The 27,822-nt window shown below is 46.6% G+C and overlaps 1 long non-coding RNA gene across 1 annotated transcript; it reads left to right on the top strand.

Moving 5' to 3' along the window:
• LOC143286822 (uncharacterized) lies at positions 1–24,642 on the top strand. The gene is made up of 2 exons (XR_013055861.1): positions 1–88; positions 21,438–24,642. It is a non-coding gene; the product is annotated as an uncharacterized LOC143286822 (long non-coding RNA).
• The last annotated feature ends 3,180 nt before the right edge of the window (positions 24,643–27,822 follow it).

The raw sequence follows: 27,822 nt of genomic DNA, 5'->3' as shown, positions 1-27,822 counted from the left end.
GGAGGCGCACATTAACACGTGTTACAAACACTTCTATTACTTTGTCACGGAGTACAATCTGATTGACAAGAAGGAACTGGAACCTCTGGTAAGAGTTATTGTTGAGCAGATGTATTTGCATATTCTTGCTCAGTTGTACAGGTTTGGTGAAGTTTACATTCTTTCATTTAAAAGAAGGCAGCAGTTCAGTAATAGCAAATGAAAAAAAAAAACATGATTAAAAACAATGTTATGAAACTTTCATCATCCAAGCCTGTCCCCATCCCATTTCACAGAAAAGATGGAATAACAGATGTCACAAACATCATATTCTGGATCTGTTTCATCCATTGTCATCGGAAAGGATAGTTTCCTCTGATGATACAAGTCCACAAAAGGAGCTACTGACGGCATTGTTCATGGGGAGTTCTGTATGTCAGCATTGTGTTGCTGTTATTCTTTCTTCAGTTTAACCTGTTCAGTTCCATTTGAGATGTCAGTTGACATCCTCAAAATGTTGCCATAGTGCCTTTAAGACATCCACTGACATCCTGCATTTACTCTGATTTTTCCTTCACTGGAGTTTGGTTCAGTGAACACAAACATAATCTCAGTGGTAAGTTTAATGTGTCTGGATTATAAACTGAATAAGCTGACTGCTTAAGCTTTTTTTTCCTTCCTTCCCGATCCTGCCCTTGGTGGTTCAGAAAGTCGGGTTGGAATGCCCACAGGTCGGAACCTAAGGCGTTTTCAGTTCCCTAGGTACTTGATTCTGAGAGCACATGAGACATGTGCTATTGCCACTTGGCCATCTGTCAGAACTCTGTGCCTCTTTGGTTTGACAGGATTTGGAGGTAGCCTTCTACCATTTGGAGATTCCCTTCATCATTTTCCACCTCAGGGAATTCTGTATGATCAGGGCAGATGGTTCCTAGGGGTTTCCTTTGTCATGGCTAACTCAGCTGTTACTGTTACAAGGGCTCCCCATGCGAGCCAGTAGGCACTGCCCTCCTCCTTTTGCTTTGAATTTTGCATCAGTTTGACATGGTACAGTGTATGACACTAAAATGAGGAGATGGTATTGTACTCCCTGTTTAGTTAAATAAACTTACCATGTCAAACTCATGCCTGCCTGTCCGTCCCTACGGTTCTTGCTGTGCTTCACATGGGGCGTTTCTTTACTGGCCATTAGAATGAGTAATTAGCTCCTGCTGGAAATTGTGTTTGATTGGCTAGCAGATGGCGAACTATTAGCGAGACATCTTATCACTGAATTGCCACGGAATTTTGGCCAAGAGGAGCAAACAGGTAGGCCTAATAATAATAATAATAATGGCATTTATATAGCACTGAATCTTGTGCAGAGACAATTCAAAGGTCTGGTTTGCATCAGTATGCATACATGGTAAGTATATTTAACCAAACTCCTCATGTATGAGGATAAACTGAAGAGAAGAAAAAATAGAACATAAGTGCCACAATTACAATGTCAGGCAAAATTCTGAGCAATACTCACCCACCTACACCTGCACTGTGTGCCAACTGGTCACTGTTTAACCTCTTTGATATTGTCTTCTTCTTCTTCTTCATTTGTGGGCTGCAACTCCCACGTTCACTCTTATGTACATGAGTGGGCTTTTATGTGTATTACCATTTTTACCCCACCCTGTAGGCAGCCATACTCTGTTGTCAGAGGTGTGCATGCTGGGTATGTACTTGTTTCCATAACCCACTGAATGCTGACATCGATTGCAGGATCTTTAAAATGTGTATTTGATCTTCTGCTTGCATATGCACACGCACGGGGTTCAGGCACAAGTAGGTCTGCACATATGTTGACCTGGTAGATCAGAAAAACCTCCACCAAGCGGCATTATCAAGATTCGAACCCGGGACCCTCAGATTGAAAGTCCAACGCATTAATCGGCTGTTGCGCCTGTCTGATATTGGATGAAAGTGAGCATTAGGTGAGTGGGCGTGGCACATGAAGGATGTGTGTGTGTGTGTGTGTATGGATTTCTATTTCTCCCCAAAAAACTGAACTAAAACAACAGTTTGGTGATTACATTTCTACTGCAACTGTGAGTGAATGGTAGGCTTAAAATGTGTAGAATACCAGAACTTTGGATCGTAATTCATGACTGTACATAAGATATGATGACATTTACTTTTTAGGATTCCTACTTGATTCAAAGTGCAGCGAACTGTAGGCCTATGCTTGAAAGAATGTTTGAAAACACCACTCAGTGCCGTACTTTTTTCCACATTGTGTGCATGGATCTGAATCTGAATTTAATTACACATACTTAACCGTGACCCACTAGTGCAGACTCCGGCAGGGGTCTGACATTCCTGTCCTGTGCAAACTTCTACCTGCCTATGCAGAGAAAACAAAAGTAGCTACGGCCGATAACCTCCCTAAGTAGGTTACCTCCCCAGTGTATCCCTGACTAGCGCCCTCTTTTTCCGGCAGCCATCTTGACTCCTGTGCTCTTCATATGGCTAAGTTTTTTCGTATTTTCTGTCTGTCTGTCGATTATCTGGCGTTCTTGTTTTTTGTCAAATTATGTCTTCAACCAGGTCACATAATTATATAGCTCAATTGGGCGATTGGGCTAAAATTAAGGCGCGATCACAATCGATTCGCTGACACTCTGGGCCCTCTACTCCTGGCCCTCTCAACATCGCCAACCCGCCGCCTCCTCCACTTCCTCCGCTCCCTCCGGTCGACTCCAGACCTCCACCACCTCCTACACCTCCTCCGGTGACTTCTAGAGGTTTGTTGCCCCACACTCAGGTCAGTGGCGTCTATAATGCCATTTTTATCGATCCGCGAACGGACTCGACGCGATCCGCGTTTTCTCGGCCCTGCCAGTGGGCAGTGCATGAGTTGACCTCCTCTGTCTCTTTACCCATACCCACAGTTGCGCTAATGGAATGTGCCACAATCCCTTTGGGGAAACAACACCATATGCTTGCTTTGGATCCGCACGGTAGACTGGGTCCTATGTGCGATACGTTCGTGGTGGCGGCTGCGACATTGGATCACGCGACCCCCCACGCGGCATGCCTCGACCGTCTCAAATCCACTGGCAACTGAGGCGAGTAGAGATGCCCTACCCATACGTAGGGAGGAAGGTGGACCACTAGGGGACACGCTCGCCCATACGCATGCACCCTACCCCTTGTCTAGAGCTGATCTAAGGGAGACAACCCCTGCTTCGGCACCCTTGCCGGTGATCGCCACAGTTATTTCCCTTGCACCGGCACTGCTCCTCTACAGTGCAGGTGCATGGGGGTTAGGGGGTGCATGGGAGGGGTAGTACCTCTATAGGGGGGGCTTGTCACGCTCTTCCGGGAGTGGTTTGTCCTCTGTTGGTCCCCATCGGCACCCAGCTCTCACCTATGGGTCCTAGAAGCTGCTAGCATGCGGCAGCGCCCAACCCCCAGGCAACGGCTTTGACAGGTTGGCTAAACTAGGTGAGGGTAGCCGACTGCTCTCAAACCCTCGGTGAGTTAGGGCTTGTCTACCCAAGCATGTGAAGACTGGATCCGGCGGACTCTGCGGAATTCAACGGAGAAGAAGGCGGTTGCAGCAGAGCACTGTGGAGTGCTGAGGGCAGGATGAGGCACATAGGACATCCTTGTCATCCACTGCATCCGTTTCCATCTCCAGTCGTCTTGACCTCGTCTTGCCACTGGATACAGACGGTCTCGGACAAGAGAGTGAGGTCGATGGTGCGCAACTCTTCCTCACTATAAACAAAGTCATCACACAAGTCATCAGTCATCATTCATCCCATACCATCATTTTCCCCAAGCCCTGTGGCGACAGGCGAGCGACGAAGCGACAGGTGTGGGTACACTGGCAGTCGTAGCCGCGGACCTGCACACAGGCGGCTCAGGCCATAGGGTCGTTTTTCACCGACTGGAGCAGCGGTGGAGATCGGCAGCCCCCTGAGCGACTGAACAGCCCTCTTCAGGACAGCACTGCTCACCTCCATGGCATGAGGAAGGGGCTAGAAAAGGTGCCCTAAACATTGCCTGCTCCACACCACCCTAGTCAGCATACTGCGGCTGACAGGGACCCTACTCAAGCGGTCGACACACAAAGGAAAGAAAGAAGAAAACAAGGAGCACCCCATTGACCATTGCCACATGGAATATGCGTATGCTTTTGGACAGAGGCGACTCAGCCAGACCACAGAGACGCACAGCACTCATTATGAGTGAATTAGCCAGGTACAACATCGACATTGCTGCCTTAAGTGAGACCAGAGTGGCAGAAGAAGGCGAACTCTGTGAGCGAGGCGCAGGCTACACCTTCTTTTGGAGTGGTTGCAGACCTGAAGAGAGACGTGAGGCTGGAGTTGGCTTTGCAGTGAAGACAACCATCGTTGGCAAGCTGGCTGGCCCCCCGAAAGGAGTGAATGATCGCCTGATGACGATGAAACTCCCTATATGCAACGGGAAGAAGTTTACCACCATTGTCAGCGCCTACGCGCCCACCATGACCAACCCGGATGAGATCAAGGACAAGTTCTACGAGGACCTGAAGGCTGTCATCACCACTGTTCCCAACGCAGACAAGCTCATCATTCTTGGTGACTTTAACGCGAGAGTTGGTTGTGACAGCACCTCCTGGGAAGGCGTGATTGGGAAGCATGGAGTTGGTAACTGTAACAGCAATGGCCAACTACTTCTCCAGACATGTGCTAAGCACAACCTTCTTATCACAAACACCATCTTCTGCCTCCCTACCCGTAACAGGACGTCATGGATGCATCCTCGCTCTGGGCATTGGCATCTCATCGACTTTATCATCGTCAGGAAGAGGGACAGGCAGGACGTACGAGTCACGAGGGCCATGTGCGGCGCCAAGTGCTGGACAGACCACCGCCTTATCATCTCCAAGCTCAACCTCCACATCCAGCCCAAGAGACAGCCTCAGGGCATGAAAGCACTCAAACGCCTGAATGTCAACAAGCTGGAGCTAGGCAACATCAAGCAGAGCTTTGCTGACACCCTGGAGGAACGCCTTGAGTCCACCGTGCTGGACAACCAGAATGTGGAGGCAACATGGGGCGCACTGCATGAGACGGTGTACAACACTGCCATGGAGTGCCTGGGGCCTTCTGTCAGGAAGCACAAAGACTGGTTTGATGAGAACTGCACTGAGATCAAGCAGCTGCTAGAAGACAAATGCCAAGCCTACAGAGCCCACATTGAAGATCCCAAGTCACAGTCAAAGAAAGACATACTGAAGAGCGCACGCAGCACCATCCAGCTGAAGCTGCGCAGATGCAGGATTCCTGGTTGAGCAACAAAGCTGATGAGATCCAGGGCTTTGCAGACAGGAACAACATGAAGAACTTCTATAACGGCCTGAAAGAAGTCTATGGTCCCACCACCTCCGGATCTGCTCCACTCCTCAGTGCTGATGGTTCTACCCTGATCACTGACAAGGATGGGATCCTTGAGAGATGGGCTGAACACTTTGACAGCGTACTGAACTGCCCCTCCACCATCAATGATGAAGCCATCGACCGACTCCCCCAGGTGCCAGTCAGTGAGTCGTTGGATGCCATTCCAACTTTGGAGGAGACCCAGAAAGCTATCCGTCTGCTATCCAATGGCAAAGCCCCTGGCTCAGACTTCATTCCAGCTGAGGTCTACAAAGAAGGTGGTATGGCGCTGACTGAGAAGCTTCATCAGCTGTTCCAGCTCATCTGGCAGCATGAGGCAGTTCCACAGGACTTCAAAGACGCTTCCATCATACACCTGGACAAGCGCAAAGGAAATCGTCAGGCCTGTGACAACCATCGTGGAATATCTCGCTGTCCGTCGCAGGCAAGACTCTGGCCAGAGTGCTACTCAACCGTCTCATAGCACACCTTGAGCAAGGTCTCCTACCAGAGAGCCAGTGTGGCTTCCGGAAAGAGCGCGGGACTATCGACATGGTGTTTGCTGCCAGGCAGCTCCAGGAGAAGTGTCAGGAACAGAACGCCAACCTTTACTCCACCTATGTTGATCTGGCCAAGGCCTTCGATACTGTTAGCAGAGATGGCCTTTGGAGAATCATGGCAAAGTACGGATGTCCCAGAAAGTTCATCACCATCATACAGCAACTACATGATGGGATGCTGGCCCGAGTCCAAGACAACGGAGAGACTTCAGAACCATTCCCTGTCTCCAACGGAGTCAAGCAAGAGTGTGTTCTTACCCCCACCCTCTTCAGTCTCATGTTTTCAGCCATGCTGACAGATGCCTTAAGAAACGCTGATGTAGGCATTGGCATCAGGTACTGCACAGATGGCTCACTCTTTAACCTCAGGAGGCTTCAAGCAAAAACCAAGGTGAGGACAGACACCGTCAACGACTTCCTGTTTGCTGATGACTGCGCTGTCAACACTGCCTCCGAAGCTGACATGCAACACAGTGTCGACAAGTTCTCTGCTGCCTGTGACAACTTTGGCCTCACAGTCAGCACAAAGAAGACTGAGGTGATGCACCAGCCAGCTCCACGAAAGCCTTACATTGAACCAAACATCTTCATCAACGGGCAACGACTGAATGCGGTGGACAAGTTCACATACCTGGGCAGTACACTCTCTCACACAGTTGTTATCGACGACGAGGTGAATGCCAGACTCGCCAAAGCCAGCGCTGCCTTCGGCAGACTCCATAAGAACATTTGGAACAGGAGAGGCATCACCCTGGAGACGAAGCTCAAAGTATACAAGGCCATAGTTCTCACCACACTGCTCTATGGATGTGAATCATGGATGGTCTACAAATGCCACGCCAAAAAGCTGAACCACTTCCACACCACCAGCCTCTCGGCATAAAGTGGCAAGAGAAGATCCCTGACACAGAGATGCTCACTTGTGCAAACTTGCCCAGCATCTACACCATCTTGATGCAGGCCCAGTTGCGCTGGGCAGGCCATGTAGTTCGCATGCCAGACCACCGGCTCCCCAAGAAACTGCTGTACGGCCAACTTCAACATGGCAAGCGCTCCCATGGAGGCCAAAAGAAGCGCTTCAAAGACACTCTGAAAGCTTCTCTGAAGGCCTTCAACATCAGCCACGACACATGGGAGCTGAATGCAATGGACAGACCAAAGTGGCGTTCAGCTGTCCACAGAGACGCCAGTTCCTGTGAGGCCAACAGAATCGCTGCAGCAGAGCAACGCAGACAGGCCAGGAAAAGCAGTGCCAGCAAGTCCCTGACAGCCGCCACCATCCCCTGTCCACACTGCATCAGAACCTTCCGGGCGCGGATTGGCCTGACCAGTCATCTGTGCACCCACAGAGCCCAACCCACCCACCCCCATAATGACTAGATGGTCCTCGTCGATCCCGATGGACGAACCACACACAGTGCAGGTGTGTGCACAGTCCCTCAAAGCTATGCTGTAATGACCCCATCTGCCACACTGCCGGTTGCTGCTGTTTCCCATCCACTAATAGCGTCTCAGCAAGGTGCTCAACCAAACAACCAGCAACTCATTGCTAACTTGCTGCAGCAGTTATGCACCACTCTGCTTTCCGGTGCCACAGAGCAGGTATGTGCACGGCCCATTGAACTTCAGCAGTGCTGGTTTCTTCTGCCCCACCGCCTAACTCTGCTGTTACCCAGACTAATATCGGACTTCCACGTCGGAGTGCCTCTTGATAACTTGATCCTGCCACTTGGCAGTGCTCGGGCCGATCTTGTCTATCCCTTTATCTGTCAACACACAACAGCCGAACGTCGGTCCTCTCACAGGAGCTATTCACGAAGTTGGACCACTGTTCAGCTACAGGGGAATGCACATCCCACGGCAAGCCAACGGACTTGCCACCCCCTCGTCCACGACGTCCATAACACTGGATTACGGCACTGTCATGCCCCAGGCCCCGACCATCTCACGTCCAATGGCGACCGATTTGGGTAGGGATGCCCACGGCACTAAGGGACATTATATTTATTCCCCTTGAGGCCGTATTCACCTGTGTCGGTTACGGTGGCATCGAACTACGGACTCCCACACGCATCCTCCCTCTTTAGCGAGAAAATGTCACACCAGGGGATATGTGCTCTGAAGACACCATCCTTTTCACCAATTATCAGCGCCAAGGGAGGCAACTCCGCATTAGTAACCAAGGCGGTTGATGATGTAGTTACTTCCCTTCCGCCTACACAGCATCTCACTCCTGCCCCCAGTGCTGTCCACCAACGATGTTTTTTCAGATTCTCATTGGGTCCTGCTGCCCATTCCTGGGCTCTGCACAAGTTTGCACAGCACATGCACTTTTCTTGCTGTTTCTCAGGCTATGTGCCACTGAACTTTTGGGTTCTTCATAACCCCACACTTGCACGCAGTCTTCTGCAGGAAACAAGTCCTATTACCATTCTTTTCTTGTTATACACAATAACATGAAATAAATCACAATATTTACCTTTCTATTCTTTTTGATTTATTATCAAAATCAACAACAACAACGACCCCCACCCCCACCCCACCCCCCAAAAAAATACACACACACACACACATATATATTATATATGTATTATCTTGCTATATTTATACACATTTCTTTTTACGTATATAGATGTATACTTATCCCTCAGTATACACGTGTGTGCGCTTATGGTTTATGTTCATATGATTTTCATATTAACATGTACACTTATATTTCTGTCTCTATTCATTGAGATTCCCTACATAGGAATATATGCACATTTGCATTTGTGTCATTCTGTACACAATACCCAGAGCTGTGCGTCCACATACTGGCACAATATTCATATGTGTATGTACATTCTTATATATGTGCATACACAGATTCCTTTCCATTACTGATTATGGACACTTACCCATTTACTTGGGTATATCTGTACATGCTACACGTATGCTTGTACAGCCGCTTATTTCTTGTGCCTCGATCTCTTGTCATTGGCATATTCCTGACATCATCACTCGAGTTGATGGAAGTTTATATATATCCCTTTGCACATATATGTATTCATTTTCATAAATACATCCCTACCTTGCTTTCGGAGGATGACTGTACTCAAAGACAAAACTGCCTCATTCAAGCCTGCTCCTTCATATATCGGTAGTGGCTGGTCCTTAGGGACCCTCACACACTCTCTTCCCACCCACAGGGCTAAGGATGCCCTCTCTTGGTACAAGGAAGGACAAGGCAACCCAACTCATTTGCCTACAACAACCCTGGGTTTGCACCACTATGGTTGTGTCAACAGCTTCTCAAGGGCACTACATCCTAGCTGGCCCTGCCGTTGATGGATGTTGGTCTTCGCCTCTCAAGCTTTATCAGGCCTAAAAACTGCCCAGCGCAACCCCAGCTTCTTACTACTATGGTTGTGATATGTCTCACATGGCCAGTACTTCCTAGCTGGCCATACCATTAATGGGATAGGATGTCAGTCTTCTCCTTCCTAGTTTTCGAGGCCTAAATACTGCCTAGAACAACGCTAGCTTCGCACTAATGTTGTCGTGTTCAGTTTCACACGGGATATACATCCCAGCTGGCCCTTCCATTAATGGATGTCACACATCGCCTTCCAAGTTTTATCAGGCCTAAAGACTGTCCACGGGGCAGGAGACCATCACGCCCCACGCTTGGCATGGGGTACACTTCTCCATTTCAGCGACACTTCCAGGACAGGTGGTCCCAGTCTTTACAGACATGGGACACCTGTGTACCTCTGGGCACTTGATTCTCACAGTCGACCCAGCGCTGGATGGACATGCAATGGCTCAAGGCCAGGGTTCCGATCTCGAACCCAACACCGGATGCATCTGCACACAGATGCTTTCAACATGGGCTGGGGTGCACACATGGAGAACCACACAGTGTCGGGGACTTGGACCCCACAACAGCAGTCATGGCACGTCAACAAGCTGGAGCTGGAGGCGGTCTTCCTGGCCCTCCAGCACTTCCTCCCCCATGTCTTGCACAGGTCAATCATGCTGTGCATGGACAACACGACGGTAGCATGCTATCTAAACAAACAGGGGGGGTGGGGGGGGGCACACTTACACCAGCTGCCCCTGCGTACAGAGACAGTCCACCTCTGGTGTCAGGAACACAACATCCACCTGACAGCATGACATGTCCCTGGTAAGCTGAACATTCTCACAGATTACCTCAGCAGATCCCACACCATACTCCAAACGGAGTGGACCCTGTCACACTCGACACTTCAACCGATCTGGGACCATTGGCACAAACCACATGTGGATCTCTTCGCCACAAGATTCAACTTCCTCATTCCAATGGCTACAGCACTAAGTCCCAGTGCAATTTGACTTCTAGTGTGAGAGACATAGTCCTTCATGAAAGACTAAGCTGCAAACAATTTCCCTTTGCAATTAAGAAACCACTGATAATACAGCTCTCACTTTGCTGTTGGCCATACTGTAAACATATGTCAGATCATTGATTTGATGTAAATGGCCAGTACAACACATCTAGAAGCACTTTTCTCCCTTCCCCCGCCCAGCTCCATCCCATACTTAGTGCGCACCACATAGAGCTAGAGGCCGGTCATGGATCCGGTCTCCTTTCTCACTAAAGAACCTTCAGCAAAAATTTTCCCCATGGAAACCCTCTTCCATTAGGAATTCCACCACAGAATGAGACTCAGTGACCTGGAGGCACATGAAGTGCACTCCCACAGCCTGATCCAACCCAGCCATTGACTGCCGACAACTTTCTGCAGGTTGCTCCAACATGCCACCTCCCGAAACCTGGAGGGGGTCAGGCTGGCGTTCTCTTGACCCTCTCCCGGGAGGGTCACTACCTTGTCGTGGTCGGGAGGCTTAGTGGCCAGTGATCGAGCGAGCTATGTCGGCGGGGGCATCAGTGCTTCTTGGGGTTTAGTGCTCTGGTCCCAGGTCTTAATTGACAGCCTACATAGCCATCGTAGCTGTTCGGGCTGAATAAGTGGTGGTTTTGTACTGATGCCCCTGATAGGGCTTCCCATGCCGAACAGGTCGTGAGTGAGGCCCAAACTAAACGTGACCCACTGTCCCTTTCGCTGTTCTCTATTCTTCTTTTTACCGCCTCTTTTCTGTCCTCAGCTCCCCATCAAGCCTTCTTTTCCACATTCTTTTTTCTCTGCGGCCTTCTTCAGGCCCGCCGTGTTTGCCGTGCGGCGCGACCTGTGATGGAGGGGAATGAGATCCTGGGGATTGAGAGAGCACGCTGCTCTCAACACATCCCTTTGGCTCGGACCTCTCCTAAGACAGGCGGCACACATTGGCCCGTGTGTGTCAATCGGCTACCCCTTCGTGGGGCTGGGTCAAGACTGGCAGTTTAGTGGCTAGCGAAGATAACCCCCGTAGTGCTCGGTTCTCTGTCCCCGGGAGCTGGGCATGATCGGGGGGGAACACGTTGGAGCTAGACTGTTGGTCGTATATCCCTCCCGAAACCTGGAAGGGGTCAAGCTGGTGTTCCCTTGACCCTGGCCCCTAAGTTGGACCCCATGGTGGGTGGGTAAGGGAGGGATGAATTTACATTTTTTTCAACATGACTTCCAAAAAATCACACACCCCTAACTCTGGAAAAAGACGATGACAAGGAACGGACGACTCAGACTCCGATTCGGAGGTCGTTGAGAGCTCTGGATTTTGGCCATCGTGGCTTGTGATGGAGGGCGCTGATGACGACAAGCCGTTGTCGGCTCTCAGCCCCTTCGCTATCCAGAAGGGCTTTCAGTGTCTGGCAGGATCGCTGAAATCCATCAAGAGGCTGAGGAGCGGAGCATTTTTAGTGCAGACAGAGTCCAAAAGGCAGACACAGCTCCTTCTCAAGGCGACCACTTTCGTGGATAGGGCGGTGAAGGTTTCCCCTCACAAAGGTCTCAACTGCTCAAAGGGTGTCATCAGATGCCCGGAGTTGAAAGGTGTGTCTGAGGCTGAAATCAAGAGCGAGCTGTCCTCTCAGGGAGTGACCGACGTGTACAGGGTGACGGTGAGGAAGGGGTCGGACAGAGTCCCGACCAACACTTTCTTCCTCACCTTCTGCTGCCCGGATGTCCCCAAGGACATTCGAGTTGGATACCTGATAGTTAGTGTAAGCCTGTATGTGCCGTCCCCTCTGAGATGTTTTAAATGCCAGAAATTTGGACACGTGAGAGACCGATGCAAAGAGGAAGAGGCGTGTGGCACCTGTTCGAAGGCGGCGCACCAGGGCGATTGCGTCAGTGCAGCCCGGTGTGCGAACTGCAGAGGTGGCCACCCGTCCTCATCGAAAGACTGCCCCACCTGGAAAAAAGAAAAACAAATCCAGAAGGTCAAGACAGAAAAGAAGATATCCTTCTTTGAGGCAAAGAAACAGGTGGAGGCCGCGTCGCCTAAGGCGTCGTACGCCTCTGTCGTCAGACCCAGGACGGTGGACGTCGCGGTCCAGACGACGTCCACAGGGATGCAGACGGACAACTTACCCACCTCGTCGGAACCGTTGGCCTTGGGTGGAGGCGCCGTGTCCACCCCTTCCCATCCTGTGCGGCAGCCCTCAGGGGCTGCTGGGCGGGAGTGGAAAACCTCGGGCGGAGGCACATTGTCCGCCTCCCGCCCCACCCCACCCCCCGGCACCCCTCGCCCTGCCTCTCGTCTGCCTGGCCCTAGGGCTGGCGGAAGTGGCCGGAAGCCCCCCGTACCTCCAAAACTCAAGGAGGGGAGGGTTGCGGCCTCGGCGGGATCGGGAGGGGCCGAGGTGGTGGATATTCCGACTCGGTCAGAATCCGAAAAAGTAATTTCTAAAAATAAATACTCCATCCTGGCCGACCTTGAGCCACCGCAAGCAGAGGAGCAGGGGGTAGTGATGGAATAGGCTGCTGCTTTATTTTTTTAACCTTTTTAATGGCAGTGATCCACTGGAACATCCGGGGGTTCTAAGCCAATTTTCAGGAACTCCAGCTGCTTTGTCGTGCTTTGAAACCTTCAGTGCTGGCGCTGCAGGAGACTCTGCAAAGAGATGGCAAGGTTTTATCTCTCTCTGGTTTTAACTCCGTTTTTAAACCCGCTCAACCGAAGCAAGAGGGATTGACGGGAGGTGTCGCTCTTTTATACAGAACAGTTCTTTTAAGCACCCCTTTACAGGCGGTGGCAGTCAGAGTCACACTTGAGAAAACCATCACTGTCTGCTCTCTCTACCTTCCTCCTTCCGTCCGTGTTCTGAGGCAGGACCTCATGAACCTGGTCGACCAGCTCCCACGTCCGTTTTTACTGTTGGGCGACTTCAATGGACCCTCCCCGCTCTGGGGAAGTGAGATGACATCAGCCCGAGGTCTTCTCTTGGAAAACCTTCTTTCCGACATGGACTTGTGCTGTCTTAACGACAAGTCTCCCACTTACCTTCATCTGTCCTCTGGAAAGCTCTCGTGTTTAGATATGTCGGTCTGCGATCCATCGTTGGTCCTGGACTACGAGTGGAAAGTGTACAACGATCTGCACGGGAGTGACCACTTTCCTGTCGTCCTCCGCCTCACAGATGGAGAAGGTGACTCTCTGCCTGACCGCCTGAACTATGACAAAGCAGACTGGAGTTTTTTTACCAAGAAGATAAGAGCGGAGCTGCAGGAAGAAACAGTATTGAAAAGCAAGGACCCTGCTGACACTCTGACTCGGATCGTTTTAGATTGCGCCAAAGCAGCAGTCCCATCGTCTACCTCCAAGCCTCAGGTGCCTAGAACGCCCTGGTTCAACGCGGAATGTCGGGAGGCCCGTAAGTCTCGGAAGAGAGCGCAGCGACGCGTCTTTCGGAGACCGGAGACCGATAGCGTTCGAACCCATCAACAGCTGAGGGCGAAAGCCAGGTATGTTTTTAAAAAGAGCCAGAGGAAGTCATGGAGGGATTTTTGCTCTTCCTTAACCTCCAACACACCCAAGAAGAAAGTGTGGAGGGTTTTAAAAAGAATTAAGGGCAAAAACGTATGCCCGACCTTTCATCATCTTAAACTTTCAGACGCTCTGGTCACAGAGAAGAAAGCAGTTGCCAATTTGCTTGCCTCCACAATTGAACAGAACTCGAGATCTGCTAACAAATCTGCTCGGTTTCTTAAAACCAAAAACCTGTCAGAAAAAACACCATGTAACTTCTTTTCCGACAGCACAGAGAATTACAACCTTCCTTTCACAATGAATGAACTTAAATCTGCCCTTCAGACCTGTACGGATTTCTGTCCAGGAATGGACGAGGTCCATTATAAACTCTTAAAGCACCTTCCCCAAACCTGTCTGGACACCCTGCTTAAAGTTTATAACCACATCTGGGTCACAGGCTTTTTTCCACCCTCCTGGCGGAAAGCCCTCATAATCCCGCTGCCGAAACCGGGAAAAGACCCCTCGAACCCCTCCAACTACCGCCCAATTGCACTGACCAGCTGCATTTGCAAACTGATGGAGAAGATGGTCAACGGTAGACTGATGTGGAAACTAGAGACCGACGGCCTTCTGGCGAAAGAACAGTGCGGTTTCCGCAAGCATCGCTCTACCGTTGACCATCTGGTTCGTCTGGAAACCACTGTAAGAAATGCCTTCGTAAACAAACAACATGTGGTGGCCATATTTTTTGACTTGGAGAAAGCTTACGATACCACCTGGAAATTTGGTATTCTCTCGGACTTGAACAAGCTCGGCTTCCGAGGACACCTGCCTCAGTTCATCCACAATTTTTTTACAAGACAGACAATTCCAGGTGAGACTCGGCACCACCCTGTCCGACATTCACGAGCAGGAGCTGGGTGTCCCGCAAGGGAGCATCCTGGCGCCGGCTCTTTTCAGCATAAAAATTAATGACATCGTTCAATCCGTTCAGAAGGGATCGGACAGCTCGCTGTTCGTGGACGATTTTGCCTTATATGCAACTGGCAGCACGTACGCCAGCATCCAGCGACGGCTTCAGCTCTGCGTCAACAAAATCCAGTGTTGGGCAGAGGAGAATGGCTTCACATTTTCGTCCTCCAAAACTGAATGCATCCATTTTCATAATTTTCGCCAGTTCTATCCGGACCCTGAAATCCGTCTGGGAAAATCCACCATCCCAGCGGTCAAGGAAGCCAGATTTTTAGGGGTCGTCTTTGATCAGAAGCTGAACTTCCTCAGCCATATTAAACAGCTGAAAGTATCTTGCCAAAAAGCCCTGAACATCATCCGAGTTGTGGCACACACGAACTGGGGTGCTGATAAGAGAACTCTCTTGCACCTCTACAGAGCCCTGGTCCGGTCCAAACTGGATTATGGAAGTGTAGTATACGGCTCGGCCAGACCGTCCTACCTGAAACTGTTGGACCCTGTACACCACCAAGGGCTCCGTCTCAGCTTAGGTGCTTTCCGCACCACCCCTGTGCACAGCCTGTACGCAGAGGCGGGGGAACCGCCTCTCTCCAACCGCAGACTGAAGCTGACCCTGAATTATTATTTGAAATTGTTTTCTGAACCTACAAACCCTGCTTACGACGCTGTATTCAACAACCCTTTCAATAAGAAATTTACAGACAACCCAAACTGCATACCTCCTCTCGGACTCCGCATTCAGCCGCACTTAGAAAATGCCGGTCTGGATGTCGGTGGCATCTCAGATTTCTCTAAGTTCCCTGACAGCCCTCCGTGGACCTTTACAACACCTGAGGTCCGATTCGATCTGGCCTCATACCGTAAAGACACCACCAGTTCTCTGGCCTACAGAACTTACTTTTCGGAACTTTGCCACAAATTCCCCACTTTTCAAAGCATCTTCACTGACGGTTCCAAGTCAGAGGACGGAGTCGCTGCATCTGCGTTCTGTCCCGCCTTTCCTGACCGGCCCTCAACGGAACACATCCTGTCTGACAGCTCGGTGTACACTGCGGAACTGACCGCACTGGTTCTGGCGGTAAAAATGGTTCTCTCTTCGAAACAAAAGAGATTCATGATCTTTTCCGACTCCTTGTCAGCCCTGGAGGCGATCGCCTGCAGGAATATCACTCATCCCAAACTGCTGGAATTTTATGAAGATTTTACTCTCGCAACGAAGAAAGGATACGAGGTTGTGTTGGCCTGGGTTCCCGGACATGTTGGCATTCGTGGTAACAAAAGGGCGGACCTGCTGGCCAGGAACGCTGTAAAGAAAGAATTTTCCAGATCCTTTGTACCCTATAGAGACATGAAGCGGAAGGTGAACACTTACGTTAAGGATCTTTGGCAAGAGGAGTGGAACACCCAGACGGACAACAAGCTCTTCCAGATCTGTCCGGACCTAAAAGAGACCCTCCCTTCGGGGGTGAAGAACAGAAAGGAGGAGTCTGTGCTGTGCAGACTGCGTACGGGGCACACTTTTTTTTACTCATTCTTACTTGTTGAAGGGGGAGGAGGCCCCTCGATGCATTCCCTGTGATGAGCCTCTCACTGTGAAACACGTGCTCCTTGACTGTTGGGATCTGCATGACGTTAGACGCAGACATTACACGGCGGTTTCTTTGAAGACTTTGTTTCGTGATGTCCCTCCGTGGGCGCTGATGGACTTCTTAAAAGAAGTGAACATTTTTAACCAGATTTGAAGGTTTTAAACTATGGAAGTTTTTTTAACTTTGGAGTGGAAAGTTTGAAGTGGTGACTCGTTTTAATTGGTTGTTTTTTTATCCTTGTAGTAGTTATTGACGCGGCGATAGCCTTGAGATGGCCTTAGTGGTCGGCGAGGCTCTAAGCACCATATTTTAATTTAATTTAATTCCAACATGCCACACTCAGGTAGAGAAGCCAACAAACCTTCTGTATGCCCCTTCGTGATGGTACCTGCCTGGGCAATTACACAGCCTTGTCCCAGAGACACCAGGGACCTCAAGTCTCTTGTTGCCAAATGTCCGCCATTCTATGCATAGGCAACATGCCAGTGCTGTTTTTTGGCAGCAACAAAAAAGTGGCGGGGGGGACGCCCATCGCCTGTCAGCTCGCATGGAGGAGCTCTACAGATCTGGCTGTCACGCCTAAGACAAGCCCAACATGGTGGGCTATCTCTGTCTCATGCCACAGTTTCCTTCAAACATATATGATTTCCACTATCGGCCCACAACTGATGTGGAATCATCATATCAAGCCACATGTGCACCTCCTTGCAATGACGCTCAACCACACTCAAGTGAGACAACCCTATAGGGTACGCATTTCCTTCCCTTCCTTTGATTCGAAGGGCTCTCAGTAAAGTGTGGATTCATCACACTGACCTGATTCTCTTTGTGCTACATTTATCAGCACAGCTGTGGTCCCCTACAATACAGCTGTGGGCCTCAGTCTACTTTGCCCGCACTGATATCCTTAGGTGACACAGTACACCCTATCTCTGAGCCCCATTGCCCCTGGCGAGTGGTGTTGCCAGCTCACCCACTCAAACTCAGACCCCTTTACGCATGCCCCCTCAGCCAGAGCTCATGAAGTCAGAGCATAGTCCTCTTCCCTTGCCTTTTCCCACTCAGCATGGCTACAAGACATGGAGGCTGCTTGCTGGAAAAACCCTGCTACCTTCATTGAATTCTACTTGAGGGACGTCTATCACTTTAGGGATGATGGCTCAAGAGGTGTTGCCTCTGCGGTGGTCACACAACAGGCCATCGCAGTGCACTGACAATAGAACAGACGAACCCTCCACCTTGTCGCGCCATTCTGCACTAGTGGGTCACTGTTAAGTATGTGTAATTAAAAGGAAATTTTCTTCCTAAAATTATGTTTAAGTAACATACTTACCGTGACCCACATTTAAGACCCTCCCGTTCCTCCTTGCTTTCTGTTCTCCCTGCACGCTGCACTGGTTGCGGCGAATTGCCGTAAAAAGAGGGCGCTAGTCATGGATACACAGGGGAGGTAACATACTTAGGGAGGTTATCAGCTGTAGCTACTTTTTTTTTTCTCCGCATAGACGGATAGTAGTTTGCACAGGACAGGAATGTCAGACCCCTGCCGGAGTCGGCACTAGTGGGTCACGGTAAGTATGTTACTTAAATGTAATTTTAGGAAGAAAATTTCCTTTAAATACACTAAAAAACAGAAAAGCTCTTCAGTCCATAATTTACATTCATAAACCCTGTAGTAAAGAGGCTTTGAGAAGAGAGTGACTTGTCAGAGAGCCATATTCGGATATGTGACCTAACCATGGTGGTTGATTGAAGTCAGTTGTCTCTGTGGCACGTGTTGAGACCACTGTGAAAAACGGCATGAAAAAACAACACACACACACTCACACACACACACACACACACACACACACACACGCATGCGCACACAACAAAAACCTTCAAATCATTTGACATTAATGTGTTTTGTGCTGAAATTACATCATCATATGACACAGCAGTACACTTTTATTTCTGCAGGTAGTAAAGTTGTTTAGATCTGATATCTATAGCCAGTGCACCAAAATAATCATCCGTGCATACATACATGTAGTATTATATTTTGTTCAAATGCGTGTGCTGTTTGTCTCTCGTTTGGATGTCAGTACATATGCTTCACAATTGCCATTCTCTTCATTTTTACTTGGCTGTATTTCTCTATTGCGTGACGTCAGTACTCCAGCTTTCCACCCATTGTGTGTGTGTTTGTGTGAGTGTGTGTGTGTCTGTGGTTGCATTGTCATGAGCTGAAAGAAAGGGACTCCTTTCTCTCTCTCTTTCTCTCTCTGCCTCTCTCCCTCTCTGTCATGTTCTCTCTCTGTCTGTCTGCCTGCCTGTCTCACACACACACATGCGAGAGTGCACTATCACACAGTATTGAACTGAACACACACACACACACTTACACACACACACAGGCGCGCGCAAACCACCCAAACACTCACCATTACACACACATACATACACACACACACACACACACACACACACACACATACTCACACAGTGTTGCATTGAAAAGAAAAAACATGCATACATACACACACTTTCTTTCGCGCACACATACACATGCTTGCACATGTGCACAAACATGCATGTGCGCAAACACACACATGCTGATACAGAGCTAGTTTGAACACACACACACACACACACACACACACGCACACACTGAGTTGATCTAATATCACTGACAGTGAAAAGATGCTAAATTAAAGAACGAACACAGAGTTGCATTGAAAACAATGCTCGTACTCTCACAGTTTAGTTTTCAGTCATCAACACTGTCAGTAATGAGGGCGGCGTCTGCAATGTACAGCGTCACTCACTGATCGCTGATCTTGCAATGGTCTACATCAATCCCTTTATTTTCTATCGAATCGTCCAATAAAAGTGGTTCACTGTCTTCTTCTTCTATTTGATGCGTCAGCTAAAGAAGGCAACTTTGGTCGTTTTGGTGCATGTCATTCTCAGAGCTTTAGTGGAATGTCGCTGTTTTCCTGAGCGCGTGATGAACCAGGCAAAACGAGTAACCTTACCAAATTGTTCAAATAAAGCATTACCTTTATCAGTCGGCTTCCACAGCTGAATTTGATGCACTGGTGACTCGAACACAGGAGTGCATTGCTGGTCTAAAGGACTGGATGACTCTCAACAAGCTGCAACTAAATGATGATAAGACTGAATTTATGATAGCCTGTCCAAAGAAGTTTCATCAACATTCTTCCTTTTCTGACTCTGTTCTGATCAATAGCACACCTGTTTCACTTTCTCTTTCTGTTCACAGTCTTGGTGTAATCCTAGACCAGTCTCTTTCCTTCCAACAGCACATTTTGAATATCTGTAAAGTTGCCTATTTGGAACTGTGTAGAATCGGCTCTATCTGCCACTATCTCTCAACCGATGCAACCAAGACACTTGTATGCTCTCTGGTTCTTTCAAGATTGGATTACTGCAACTTTTGGCTGGCCTTCCCAAATATCTGTTAGACAGACTCCAACGAATTCAGAATAACGCTGCCAGACTCATTTGCATAGCTTCTAAATTTGACCATGTTTCTCCTCTCCTTCAGTCTCTCCACTGGTTGTCTGTTTCTTATCGAATAGACTATAAGCTATCCACTCTGACCTTTTCTGCAGTCAACGGATCTGGCCCCAGGTATCTTTCTGAACTCCTCCATAGCTATACCCCATCTCACCAGTTCCGTTCTTCCTCTGATACTCGACTTCTCAGGATACCTCACGTCAGAAGACAGACCTATGGACACAGATCGTTTTCTTTTCAATCGCCAAAGACACGGAACAAGCTCCCTGATAACCTCCGTCATTCTGATTCCCTTGCATCTTTTAAATCTCGTCTCAAAACTCACCTTTTCCCTCAGCAGTAAGTTCAATTGTGGCAGGTCCACTTCCTTTGCGTTAGCTGTGCTTGACTATATGTGTATACATGTGTATGTGTACATAACTACATGCATGTATATGAATGTGTATTGTGTGTGCGTGCGTTTATGTAAGTTTGTGCCTGCCTATGTGTGCGTATGTGTTAGGGTAGCTGTTAGATACACATGTATGTTAAAATGTATGTATGCAGTGTGTGTGTGTGTGTGTGTGTGCGTGTGTGTGTGTGTGTAGTCACATTTTGGTGTGTGAATGTAACATAGATGTAATGTTTTATGTTAACAAAGTGTTTTTTGTAAAGCACCTAGAGCAGATTTCTGGATAATGTGCTATATAAGTATCCATTATTATCATTATTACCTCATAACTAAGATGGGGTTTCTAGCTATCAATAGAATCTCGAAAGATTCCCCAAGCTAAAGCTACCAGTGTTTTTGTCAAAGAACTAAATATTCAAAGAACTAAATACAAACCAGGGAAAAGTCCAAATATTTCAATGTTGAGTTATCTTGTCACTTTCACTGACGAGATATCTCATCATACAGGCAGCCTAGGGGTTAGAATTCGGAAGATTCCTGAAATGAAACTTAAGTACTTACATGTCATTAGTTAGTGCAGGTGCATTTTGATAACATAGAATTAGACGTTGGCAGGCAACAGGTTACATTTTAACTCAAACTCAAACTTAAAGAGGAAATCCAGTTGAAAAAAGACAAATTCTTCAAGCAACAAAACTCCGCTGCCTCTGAAGAAGACTTACTAATTTAACCATTTCATTGCTGATATATTCTGCTCACTATTTGCTGAGAAAATTATGAGAAAAATGGGAAAACCACGCTAGTAATCCTTGCAAACTATTGAATATTAAGATAATAGAAGAAGAAAAAAGTATATCACTGTGCTATATACTGCAATAACACATTCAGAAATAATAATCTATATAATGCAGCTTGCACACAACACTTTGGTGATGTTCAGTGGTACCTGTTATAATTCTAATTTCAACACATGCAGTGTACCAGCTACTTAGCCGAGACATGGAATGTTTCTTGTAGGGTGAATGAAATATCTATGTTGAATGCATCTGAATAAAAACCATATTTTACAGTAATATATGGTTTTATCATTTGATGCGGAAGCACGTCCTGTTGATTAATGCTTATTGTATTGTTTTTCTTTCAGAGAGAAATGACAGAAAGGATCTGCCACTGAGTGCAGCAGGAGGATGCAGCATCAGCATTCTGATTCACCATCTGTTGAGATGGTGGGGTCATATAAACAGTTCAGACTGTGTTGTACCACCCACCATCAGCATGTTATTGTGGTTCCACCTACAGCTGTGCCTCACCTGTGTAGTCTGTGAATGAAAAAGATAGGGTATCAGTCTGTTTACTTTACCTCTGCCACACACAAATGAAATGTGGGGTAAATGGTAAAGATAATTAGTGTGAGCAGTTTTCCCTTGGAATGACATTTCTTTTTTTTTCCATTTTGAATTTTCTTTTTTGTTAAGAAAGGTTGCACAAAAACACATTTACACACTCGCACATTCTCACACACTTGCATGTGAAGGTTTTTTTACACACACACACACACACACACACACACACACACATATGCATCTTTGTTCAGTTAGTGAAACAAAGTACGTACTTTGATTGTTGTTGATGTCAGTGAAATCCCTTTAAGAATGACTGAATTTTTACTTATTTTAACAGAAATGAAGTATAGAGGCTATACATCTGTTAAAGCTGCTACATGGGTAGCTTACCTGCAGTGAAAAAGTCGCTGTGGTAGGATTACCCGGTACTGTCATTTCAGGCTACAAGGCTGTACCATTTTACCAGTTTGCCTTATAATCCAGTGTGCCCTATGTGTAATTGAATCAGTTTTGGCATCGGCTTCAACTGTGGCTCATGTTACATGTGTATCAATGCCACATCAAATCTTCAATCTTTCAGCATGCACATAGAATTATGCACTGGTCTTTCATGTGTCCCAGCAGAATTGGCTTGCATTGGACTGCACCTGCATGTTCAGTTAGTCATATAACATGCTGGAATCACTAAACTTAGGAGTTCATTATCTTAAACTGCTTCAGCATATATTTTCGTTTTCTCTTGAAGCATTTTGGGAATGTGTACAAATATGATATGAAAGATATGTTTGTAATTAGTATTGAAGGTGGAAGAAAACACAAAGAAACAAAGTAGCTCCATTTACATGACCTGAATTTACATTAGAATACTCAAACCTAATGGAAGCATTGTTATATATTGGTTTCATTGTTTGATTCACAAAGACTGAGCCTTAGTCCTGTTGACTGCCATTTGTTTTCTCAATCTTTCCCTAATATTTTTTTGGTTTTTGCTATTTTTGCTTTGAGTTCTGTAGACTTTGCTGTACAGTATTTGTCTGCAGCTCAGAACCCGCTGAACATGTTTTTTTTGTTGTTGTTGTTTTTCAGGTGGATATCTGTCAATTTCTGTTGTCATCAGAAAAATATGTTACGGTATCTATACCCATACTTGATATGTCACTTTCTGTCATCATCAGAAAAAACAACATAATATTGCATCTACCATTTCTTGATATCCATCACTCTGTCATCATCAGAAAAACATATTGCATCTACCTTTTCTTGATATCTGTCACTTTTGTCATCAGATAAACATGATATGGCACCTATCCTTATTGATATTTGTCATTTTCTGTTATCATCAGAAAAACATTGCATCTACCCTTTCTTGGTATTTGCCACTTTCTGTCATGAGAAGAACATATTGCATCTACCTTTTCTTGATATCTGTCACTTTCTGTCATCAGAAAAAACATAAAATGGCATCTACCCTTTCTTGATTGTCACTTTTGGTTGTCATCAGAAAAAACAACAACAGGATATTGTGTCTACCCTTTCTTGATATGTCACTTTCTGCCATCATCAGAAAAATTTTTTTACTATTGCATGCTATTTTACCACACATATGATTGCATTTGTATATTTTTACACATACCTCTGTGTATGCCACTTGATTTGTGTCTGTAGTTTGTTTCCTGTGTATGTTGATCATTTTGTGTTCCCTTCCATTGTCAGGAAAGAGATTCACTTCAGACTGATCCATGGTGGATGACAGAGAGAGAGAGGTGTGTACATGTGTTTATGTGTATAGAATTTATAAACAGGAATTTCTCATTATACCTCATAGAATTTGACAGCTGAGTTTCCTCAATTGTCACAGACAAATAAGTCTTAGTCGTTACAATTTATTTTAATGATCTGACAAAGACATAATGGAAAGATGTCATATCAAGCTTCATCATGTGTCAGCCCCAGTTAAAAGGCTTTAGTAGTGAGCCAGGAAAAGTCTTGGTCATTACAATTTATTTCAATGATGTGACGACATAATGGAAAGATGTCATATCAAACTTTATCATGCGTCAGCCCAGTTAAAAGACCTTAGTAGTGAGTCAGGAACAAACTTGTGAAGCCCACTGAAAAGAAATGAGTAGGGTTTCCTTGCCGTGTTTTCAGCAATGAATCATACACAAAGGCATAACAGCTGTCTGTTGTTTCCCCTTCATTTTTGTCTGTGTGAAAGACAATGGTGTACAAAGGTAGCAAGGTCACTGTCAGTTCATGGTGTGGTGTGACAGGGCTCACTCTTTCACTCTTTTCCTCATTTACTTTTGCCCATTGTTTTCTCCTCTATGTTTTCTGTGCTTTTCATGGGTTTCTCAACTTCACATGGAACAGTAAATGAATTTATGGATGCTTCTTTTGATATGATCAGTCTTGCTTTTTTTGTTTATCAAGTCTTCGCAGCTAGTCATCGTTCACCGCTGAAAGCATGGATTTTGTGTGTGTGGAGTACCTGTTCTTTCATTTCAATGGTTTTTGAGATTATTTTGTGTTATGTTTTGCTTGTAAAAAAAAAGAAAAAAAAGGCTTTGTATTTATATTCCTCAGTGTGTATGTTTATTTCACTATGTGTGTGTTTTATATATCATAGTCTCTTGTATCAGACTGCCATCCCAATTATTATTTTTGTTACCATTAAATACAAAGATCCATACCTAAATGACCACACAGTCTTGTGCAGGAATTACGGCCTGTCCTATATTATGTATGACAGGATCAGTGACAGATCTTGGGACTCTTGTAGCATAACAGTTATGCGGTGAAAAGGACCAAAATGCTCAAAGCCAAATGTTGCCTTCCCCCCTTTGTTTTGGGGATGGGAGGAGGGAGTGTTATTTTGACAACAAAGGGGGAGGGAATGTTAAACTATGTACAAATTCTGTAAGCCAGTCGTGACAGAATAGTGAAATAAAGGGGACATTCACTGGTGCTTTTCCCCACCTTCTTCTCTCTTGGAGAACATGTTAATCAAGATCTGTGTTTGTGCCTCAGTGACATGATCCAGGTTTTGTGTGTGTGTGTGTGTGTGTGTGTGTGTGAAGAATGTACAGATCCAAAATGATGAAGCAAAGATGTAAAATATTACCGGGGCTAGGTATTCACCAGATGTGAGGTACCTATGGAAAACAGATGGCCTTTAGTGTAAAGGTCCTGTAGCCTTTTTGGGCAGTGAACTCTTATCATCTTTATCTAGTACTTGTGGGGCCCAATCCTCTCCTTCCACCATTCTAACCTTTCCCAGCTGAAGTTGGATTCCCATTCATATCTGGCTGGAGTGAGGAAAATCCGAGTAAAATGCCTTCCAACACTACTGATGTCAAAACAGGGCTTGAACCCTGATCACCTCATCAGGGGTCCAATTCCTAACTGATCCTGCCATGACTCTTCCTATATGCTCTACAGAAATTAAGTTAACTCTTTCCATACGAACGGCGAAAGAGAAGACGTTAACAGCGTTTCACCCCAATTACCATCATCAAAATATTGCAAGCGGAAGGCTGTTATACTGAAGACATGAATGTTGACAAAGAATACCACATTTCTGACGACGGAAGCTAAAGGTTGGGTCATTGAGACACCCACTGGACATCCGAGGGGTCTGTGTAGAGGAGAAGAGAGGACTGGCCGTACTGAGTGAGTTAAATAGCACTGATGTATTGTGTAGGTTTACCAAACCTCAACATGTTTGTTCACATTGTTGGGAAAGTCTTTATTCCTTATCCATATAAATTTCATAATATCAGCTCCATGTCAGCATCATCTGTATAATCATCATGGTCACAATACATATTTTACATATTACTATTGTATTTTGATGTGGTGATGAAGGTGGCTGTTGTTTTTTTGTTTGAAGAAAGACGACAAGTTTTCTCCCTTGCTTTTCCCCACAGACGACCCATTTGTAAGGGTTTGGAAAAAATTACAAAAAATACAAATACTGTGTAAGAAAATGAAACTTTCAGAACTGGTTTAATACGTGTTGAGCCATTACATATAAAAAAAAATCAAATTTCTCATCTTATTTTTACAGTTTTGCCATATGTAGAAAATACTGTCCAATTTTTCTCCCCCGAATCACCATACCCATGCTCGCTTTCTGCATTAAATCACTTTCTTCTTCGTCATCATCCACCTCTTCAATGTCTGACCCTTCAGTTTGTAGCATTTCAAGTACTTTCGGCAACCCTAAAACATTGGCCTCACTGCCTTGTTCGCTTCACAACATCTGAGAAAGGCCGCTCTGCTAACAAGGGCTGGCACACGAGCAGACGACCGGGTTCAGTGACTTTGTCAGCGTGTGTGCGAGACAGGCCACACATCCCAGACTAACCAGTCACACTGTTTCGATAGTGGAGTGACCCAGAATAGCACACTCTGCTTTGGCAAAACAAAAAAATCTCGGGGTTAACAGCCCCAGATGGAATTTACTTTTGGGAAAATTGCTTTCCTTTTCCTTTCGTCCGAAACCAATTTCCCGTTTTGGTGGGGAAATGGGGGTGAGCTTTCCCTTCCCGTCCAAAAAAGGGGTTAAATGTTTTTTAAAGGTGCATTTTCTGTTTTAAAAAACCAAAAATTAAAAACCCGGTCGGGTTTGGCGATCATTTAAAATTAATATTTTGGTGTCATATACGGTACCATTTAAAACTGAGGGCAAACTAGACCTTTTGGGTTTTCCCCGTTTGGGGCCCAAATTTCGCACGCCATGTTTGGTAAAACCCTATACTTCCCAAGTAAAACTGAATCCCCGGGGCCCCCCGGGTCCATCCCCGGCGTTTTCCGCCGTGTTTTCATGGGGCATTTTTTTTAAAGGGCCCCACCGGAATTGATTCAGCGCTTATAGCTTTTTTGAGGCGTTTTATTGGCTAAAAAGGGGCCCGGGGCTTGACCTTGGGCTGCCCCAAAATTTGGGGCCCAAGGGCAGAGAAAAACCAAAAAGGCCCTTTGTTTGTAAATTTTTAAACCAGGGTTTAAGTATTTTGTATCCCCAAAAACATGGAGTATAATACAAATTTCCCTTTTTTATTACTTTAATTCTTTTATCATTATTTTGGGCTTTTTTTTTAATTGTCAAAAATGTGCCCAAAAAGCCATGGGTCAAAATTTTGGGACTTCCCCTTTGTTCCCCATTTACACACGGGCACCCCTGCGGGTTTCAAACGTCGACAAAAAAATTAAAAAGAATAGCAGACGAACTTTTTTGTGCAACCAGTCGGGGGAAAGCCTTAAAAAAACAAAAGCATTTAATTTGGGCAAACGTGGGGGCATGTTTATCTTTACAGTAACTTTGCTTTTGCTCAAATTTGAGGAAGAAAATGAAGCAAAAAAAAAAAAAGTAACGTTTTTTTCCATGGATGCCAGCTGTGTGTTGGGGGGGAAAAAACCCCTCTCTCTCGTTTGGTTTTTGGTTTTTTGTTGGAGAATCGCAAACCCATCAAAATTCATAACTGACCCGAGCCCCCTTTTCGGTGCTTTTTGACAGGGAGTTTTTTTTTCTTTAATTTAAATAAACACGCACTTTTTTTTCTGACAGTTTCGCACCCTTGCAGCTAATTTGCAACCTTTGCTGTCCCAAAATTATTGAGAAGGCGCCCAGTTTTGCCAGTGCACTGCCCCCCTAAAACGCCTGTTTCTTCTGTAAGGCTTAATAAATTCCGGGTTTTCCCCGGGCCCCAAAGCGATTTCCGTTTTCCCTGAAACTGAAGCGGCATGGGGAGTGGGAGGGGTGATGGGAGGGGGTGGGGGCACTAATTTTTTTTAAAAAGGAAAATTAATTAAAAAAAAATTAGGGGTTTTTAATGCCCGGTTTTTGGTTTGGGGTTGTGGCCCCCCCAAAGGGCCACAATACACAAACCCCTTTGTTTAGCCCCTTTCCCCCCTGCTTTTCCCCACCTTTCCCCATTTCCACCCCCAAATTGGGGGAAAACAGTTGGTCACGGAATTTCCCTTCCCCTTTTCCCCCCCCCCTCCCCCCCCCCCCCACCCCCTCTCCTCCCCTAAAAAGGGGCCCACATGCCTGCTTTGTTGTTAACCCAAATTTGCAGGCCCTCACAAAATAGCCAAACAATTAGCCCTCAACACAATTTTAAAAATTTCCCTCCTGCCCCACCCCCCCTCATCTCCCCCCCAACCTTCCCTGTTTGAATTGTT

The sequence above is a fragment of the Babylonia areolata genome, chromosome 10 (genome assembly GCF_041734735.1).
Source record: "Babylonia areolata isolate BAREFJ2019XMU chromosome 10, ASM4173473v1, whole genome shotgun sequence".
NCBI lineage: Eukaryota > Metazoa > Mollusca > Gastropoda > Neogastropoda > Buccinidae > Babylonia > Babylonia areolata.
This window is presented reverse-complemented; position numbering and strand designations above follow the sequence as displayed.